Raw genomic sequence first — 7297 nt, forward strand, 5'->3', positions numbered from 1 at the left:
GGGCGGCGGCGGCGCGGCGCTAACGGCTCCGCTCGGCCTCGGTAGCGGCGGCGGCGGCAGCGGCGACGGCGACGGCGGCGGCGGCTCCTCCTCAGCGCGCACGACCCGCTCCGGCCCGCGGCCCGGACACGCCCCCCCGGCGCGCGCGCCCATTGGCCGGCGTCCGCCACGGTGCGCTTCTCATTGGCCGACGTACCTGTCTCGGCGCCCCGGGGCGCGCGGCGGAGGCGGGACTTCCGGCCGGCGCCGCCTGCGAAGGGCTCGGCGGTCGGCGGAGACGCGGGTGGCCGGCGATGGCCGCGGAGGGGGCCAGCTATGGCCCGGCCCACGGAGGCCGACGGAAGGCGGTGGCCGAAGAGCCGCGCCCCTTGCCGAGCGCATGCTGTATGCCTCGCGCCTGTCTTTCCCGCCGCCGCCGCCTCCCTGCCAGGTAGGAATGGTCAGCGCGCCAGGGCTGTGGGGACAGGACCCGGGTTCGAATCCCGACCCCGACGTTTCCGCACTACGTGCCGTTAGGAAGTGGCTGACGTCACCTCGTGGGGCCTCAGTTTCCTTATCTGGTGTGGTGAGGAGGTGGAGCATGGGACGTGGTCTGCCTTATATCAGTGTTGACTGTTGGAGCTAGCGGGTTCCCGGAGGCGCAGCCTAGCAGTCGTTAAAATTTTATTGAGCGTCTACTATATGCCAGTCACTTGTATTGGGCAGCGAATGGACAAAAATGTTAGTCACAAATGTTAGGTGCATATTAAATTTTCTAGGAGCTGTGTTAAAGGAAAGGAAAGTTAAAAAAAAAACAAAAACAAACAGGTGATGTTACTATTAATGATGTGTTTCATTTAACAACGTGTCCAAAATGTTATTTCTACGTGTAATCAGTATAAAAGGTTATGAGATTTTTTATATCCTCTGCCTCCACCCCCCCACTCCTCTGAAATCTGGTATGTCTTACACAGGGCCATCTCAAAGTGGACTGGCTACATTTCAAGAGCTCAACAACCACGCGGCTACTGCTTTGGACCTGCAGTGCTAGGTGGGGAGGCAGAAGAGACATCAAGTGGACTTCCCATCAAGTGGCGGAAAGGGGTAAGAAGAAAAGTAATTGGGAGAAAGGGTATGGGGAATGTGGGGGGATGGCAGTTTGAAAGAGGGAGGTGGGGAAGGTTGAAAAGATGGCATTTGCAGAAGGAATTGAGCAAGTAATTATGCCATTCATTGTTTAATGCCGTGTTTGTCTGGTCGGACTTCCTGCAATGATGGGCATGTTCTTTATCATCACTGTCTAATTTAGTAGCCACTCGCTCCACGTGGCTTTTGGGCACTTGACATGTGGCTGGTGCCACAGAAGAACTGAATTTTTAATGTCCTTAATTTTTACTTAATTTAGTCACATAGAGCTTGTGGCTCCCATAGTGGATGGCATAGATTTAGTAGAATGGTGGACAGTGCTCTGAATCCAGTGTGTACTTCATGCTAAATACTTTATGTATAATCCTCACAGTAGCTCTGTGAGAAAGGAGCTATAATCGTCGTCATGGTGAAGAATGAGGTCCTTCATGTATTCATCTATACTTTGTTTTTGTTCTTGTTAATAGACTTTGTCTTTTGGAGCAGTTTGAGATGTACAGAAATATTTGAAAGAAAGTACAGAGTTACCATTTTCCCCACACCCAGTTTCTCCTATTAGTAACATCTTTCATTAGCATGATACATTTGTAATAATTAATGAATCAAAATTGATACATTATGAACCGAAGTTCATAGTTCATTTAGATTTCCTTTGTTTTTACTTAATGTCCTTCTTCCCTTTCAGAATCCCATGCAGGATGCCACATTACTTTTAGTTGTCCTGGTTCTCTCTCTCTCTTTTTTTTTCTTTTTTTTGAGATATAATTGACGTGTAACACATGCTAGTTTTCGATGGACAGCATAATGATTTAATATGTGTATATGTTGTAAGATAATTAGTGCAATAAGTTTAGTTAACACCTATCAGCACCCATAATTATAAATATTTTGTTGTTGTTGTGTTGAGAATTTTTAAGATCCACTCATTTAGTTGTCCTATTTCTTTAGGTGCCTCTCGGCTGTGGTGGGTTCTCAGACTTTTCTTGTTTTTGATGACCTTAATGGTTTTGAGAAGAAATGATCAGGTATTTTGTAGAGTACCCCTCTTTTGGAATCTGTCTGGTGTTTTTCTTTTTTTTTCTTTTCTTTTTTAAATTTATTTGACAGAGCGAGACACAGTGAGAGAGGGAACACAGCAGGGGGAGTGGGAGAGGGAGAAGCAATGCTTCCCGCAGAGCAGGGGGCCCGATGCAGGGCTCAATCCCAGGACCCTGGGATCATGACCTGAGCCGAAGGCAGACACTTAACGACTGAGCCACCCAGGCGCCCCAAGTCTGGTGTTTTTCTTGTGATAAGACTGGGATGATGGGTCTGGGGGGAGGAAGAACCCCAGAGGTAAAGTGTGACTCTCATCACCTCCTGTCAAGGGTACATACTGCCAACATTATCTATACCTGTTGATGTTGACCTTGATTGCGGGCTGAGGTAGCATTTGTCAGGTTTCTCCACTATAAAGTTACTTGCCCCCCCCCCTTTCTATATTGTATACTCTGGAAGGAAATCATTATGTGCAGCACACACCTAAAGAATGAGATATGTTCCTTACATGAGATGTCTGTGTAAATTATGTGGAATTCTTCTGCATGGGAGATTTCTGTCCTCTTCCTAATTTATTGGTTTACCCATCATTTAATTATAACAGCGTGGCTGCTGGATATTTATTTCATACTCTCCTTTATAATCCAATACGACTTTATTTTGTTGTTCGAATTGTTCCAGCTTTGGCCATTGGGAGCTCTTTCAGTTGGCTCCTGCCACCCTTTGACACACTCCCATCAGTGTGTTTGGTTTGGGGGTTTTTGGTTTTCTTGGGGATACTTCCTTACTTCTGGTACTACAAGATGCTCTGGGCTCATCTCATATATTTCCTGCCCCAATCCTAGAATCAGCCATTTCTCCCCACCTGGTTTCTTTTATTAGAGAGTGGTGTTAGAAACCAAGATCTGGGCACTCGGAGTGCTTGTTGCTACTGGGGTGTTGTTTCTTTTAGGTCATCAATACTTTTTAATCAGCCCCAGTGTGCCCAATGCAGGGGCTCCGCCCTGGGGATACAACAGCGACTGTGCCAGAGGGGGAATCTGCCCTCACGGAAGTCACAGTCAACCTGTGGGAACAGGCTTAAGAGAGCAACTCCAATATTGACGAGGTGTGCAACCTTGGGTAAGTTTTTTTAATCTCTCTGAACTTCAGCCTCCCCATCCGCGAAATGGGGATGATTATAGTACTTCATGAGGGCACTGGGAAAATTAAATGAACTCACCTACTCTTAGAACCTTTGGAACAGTGTGGCGTGAAGTGCTTATTAAATCTGATTCTTGTTCATAGTGATCAGAAATCGCACAATTACTATCATTATAAAATAATTAAAATCTGCAGAGGTTCAGAGTGCCAGAAAAGCATGTAGCAGGAGAACCTCATTTTGAGGTGGCCAGGAAGGCTTCCCAAGTCAGTGGGGTTGCAGCTGAGGCAGGAAGGGTAAGTCACTAGGCAAGGGGGAGGGGCAGAATGTTTCAGGCAGAAAGAACAGGAAGTGCAAAGACCCTGAGGCAGGCAGGAGCCTGGCACACTTAGGGACTGAGAAAAGGCCAGTGGTGGAGACGGGCAGTAGAGAAGACTCATGGGATTGGAAGGGGCAAATCACACAGGGCCTGGTGGGCCATGGTGAATTGAGACTCGGTCTTAAGAGCAAGAGAGGTGTGCTCGTTTCGGCAGCACATATACTAAAATTGGAACAATACAGAGAAGATTAGCATGGCCCCTATGCAAGGATGACACGCAAATTTGTGAAGCGTTCCATATTTAAAAAAAAAGAGCAAGGGAGGTGACTTGTCCAAGGGCACAGGTCTAGTAAGGACAGTCAGGATCGGAACCCGGGTCTGTTTAGTCTCAGAGATCTTTATTTTCTTGGTCTGAATTTGAGAGAGGAAGTTCTTGATTGGGGGCGGGGGATTGTTTTGTTTTTGTTTTTGGTAAGAAGCATAGTTTTAGTTCTTAGGGGTCAGAATCTGAGTACACGCCAGCCACCGAAATTCTACGTTGTTCTTGCCGTCCCTCTAAGTACCATCTCTGAGGGCCTGTGAGGTCAGGAGACACAAAGCTGGCTTAGCCTGCATTCCCGCCCTTGAGCACATCACTGCCCGAGGGAGAGGAGGATGCATATACACATAAATCCAGTGGGGGTGACAAGGGATAGGCACAGAGCACCGCTTCTCATGGAGCACGGTGTCTAAGCCGAAATATAGTGGGAGCAGGTGCGAGGTGGGGCTTCTGGATGGAGGAGCCTGGAGGAGTGCAGGCACGGATTTGTCCCAGGGGATCTGGTAGGAAACAGGAGCCATCAGGAGCACTGGATGCAGATTGTGAGGTGGGACTGGGGAGTCTGTCTCCAGCCTCAAAGGGCCCTGGAAAGTCAGGCAGAGAAGTTGGGATTTTATCCCGTTGACCAGGAGCCGGCAAATTACAGCTTGATTCAGCCCACACTTGTATTTGTACAGCCTGTGAGTAAGAGTGAGGTTTACTCTTTTTTTTTTTTTTTTTCCTTGAAGCCAAAGAGAGCATGAGTGCACAAGGGGGTGGGGAAGGGTGAGGGAGAGGGAGAGAGAGTCCCAAACAGGCTCCATGTCCAGTGCGGTGCCCGTCACGGGGCACGATCTCCCGACCCTGAGATCTTGACCTGAGCCAAAACCAAGAGTCAGAAGCTTAACCGACTGAGCCATCCGGGCACCCTGGATGTTTACATTTTTAAGTAGTTGAAAAAATAACAAAAGAGGAGCGCCTGGCTGGCTCAGTAGGTGGAGCACGTGACTCTTGATCTCAGGGTCCTGAGTTCAAACCCCACGTTGGGCGTGGAGCTTCCTTAAAACAAAAACAAAAGCAAAAGCAGAATAGCGTCTTGTGACCTGAGAAAGTTATAGTTTAGGTGTCCCGCCAAGTTTGCTAGTGACACAGCGTCACCTGTCATCTGCATATGGCCCTTTGGTGGCTTTCCAAGCCACAGCGGCAGCAGCAGACAGCTCCCAGGCAGGGCCCGCTTCCTGGCCGTGCATGCTGTGGTCTCACCGGGCCCTGCTCTTTTGTCACCATTTTGAAATTCTCAATAATCTGTGAATGAGGGGCCCCTCATTTTTATCTTGCATCAGGGTCCTGAAAATTACATAGCCAGGCCTGGTGACAGAGACCATATGGCCCACAAAGCCTACGGTATTTACTATCGGGCCCTTTTCAGAGAAAGTACGTGAATCCTGTTACGGTGGACCGAACAGCAGCCCCTCCAAGATGTCCATGACCTTGTCTCCTGGTACCTCCAGCTGCATGACCTTACCTGGCGGAGGGGATTTTACAGATGGTATTAAGTTAAGGATCCAGAGAGGGGGAGATGATCATGGATGATCCGAATGGGACGCGTAATCACAAGGTTCTTATAGAAGGAGGGCAGGAGGATCAGAGGCAGAGGAGATGTGATGACGGAGCAGAGGCCGGTGATCCTGTTGCTGGCTGTGCAGGTGGAGGAGGGGCCATGAGCCACAGGATGCAGGCAGCTTCTAGAAGCTGGAAAAGGCCCAGAAATAGATTTCCTCCTAGCACTCCCAGAAGGGCCGCAGCCCAGCTGACACCTTAATTTTAGCCTCGTAAGACTGCTTTCACACTTCTGACCTCCGGGGCTCTAAAAGAATAAATGTATGTTGTTTTAGGCCACCGAGGGGGCAGTCACTTGTCACAATGGCCTCAGGGAATTGATACACCTGTCCTAGGCAACGAGCATGTAAAAGAATTTGTTTTGTAGCCAAAGAGAATTTTAGATGAGAGACTGACTTTGCTTGCTTGCTTGCTTATTTATTTATTTATTTATTTACTTGAGGGAAGGGAACCAGAGGCAAGGGTGGACAGCCTGGGGCAGGGGCTGGGGGGCTGGGTCTGGATAGGAGGATTCCAGAAATTGATGAGGTGGGATCAGTAAACTGGTCGGTGACCAGTCAGATGTGGAAAGGAGGTGCCCTGATTCATTAGACCCAGTGACGTGGAGGGGGAAGCTGTGACGTCTGAACCATTTCCAGGGCTCCGAATACAGGTGGGGGCTATTTTGGGGACACAAGAAACGGGTTTCACTGTCCGGTGTTCACCGCCTCCCAAACAGAGCTGAGGCATCAAAGCAGATGCTCGTTGGGAGGACAGAAGCCAGGCGGGCCTGGACAAGCCCAAAGAGTGTTCTGGCACTCAACACGCTTTACAGCTGCAATCTGATTCCATCTCAAGTGCCCAATAGGTCAGTTGTGTCAAGAACAGGAAGCTTTATTTATTTTTCCTTAGGCAGCAGCATGTATTTTCAGGTTAGCCACAGTTTGGAGGTCATGTCCATGTGCCAAGGGGACTGGCCCCTTCCAGGTGTGGGTCACCTTGGTTCCTATGTGTGCACATTTCTGCCCCAAAGAACCCGGCCCCGGAGGAGGCACAGAAATGCAGGGTTTTCTTTTAGGCACCGCTCTGCTCATCATGTCCCTGCGCCTCCGTTTGCTTATTTGTGAAAGCAGGTGGCACCACCACCTCAGGGATACGCAGAAAGCAGGCGCCGAGCAGAGCGTCTAATATGGTTAACACCCAGAGAGCAGGAAGGGCTCTGCTTTTTTTTTTTTTTTAAGTCGGCTCCATGCCTAGCGTGGAGCCCAACTCGGGGCCTCTAACTCACAACCCTGAGATCGAGACCTGAGCTGAGATCAAGAGTCCGTCGCTTCACCTACTGAGCCACCCAGGCGCCCAGTCCGCTTCTTGTCTTAAAACCTCGGCTCCTGGAATACCACCACCTGAGATAATGTGGGTCACTGACCTGGACAAGTGTGGCAAATTTTGCTTTCCAGAATGATCTTTCTGCAACTGACGCATAACCATTCCACTGCACTATCTTCCTGGCAAGAACAGCACTGGGTGTTTTATCTCTCCTGAGGTCAAAGGTTAGGAAAGGCCCTGCAGCTCTGGTTCCTGGGGTCGTGGCGTGGCCTGGCTTTCCCTGCTGTCCTGGAGGGTTATCCATAGCAATCACTTTTTTTTTTTAAGATTTTATTTATTTATTTGACAGAGAGAGACACAGCGAGAGAGGGAACACAAGCAGGGGGAGTGGGAGACGGAGAAGCAGGCTTCCTGCCAAGTAGGGAGCCTGATGTGGGGCTCAATCCCAGGA

At 49.4% G+C, this 7297-nt stretch overlaps 1 non-coding gene across 1 annotated transcript; it reads left to right on the plus strand.

The window, feature by feature from the left end:
* The first annotated feature begins 3821 nt into the window (after positions 1-3821).
* On the plus strand, positions 3822-3928 carry LOC123326921. The gene has a single exon (XR_006541393.1). It is a non-coding gene; the product is annotated as a U6 spliceosomal RNA (small nuclear RNA).
* The last annotated feature ends 3369 nt before the right edge of the window (positions 3929-7297 follow it).

Source organism: Neomonachus schauinslandi, chromosome 1 (assembly GCF_002201575.2).
Source record: "Neomonachus schauinslandi chromosome 1, ASM220157v2, whole genome shotgun sequence".
Lineage (NCBI taxonomy): Eukaryota > Metazoa > Chordata > Mammalia > Carnivora > Phocidae > Neomonachus > Neomonachus schauinslandi.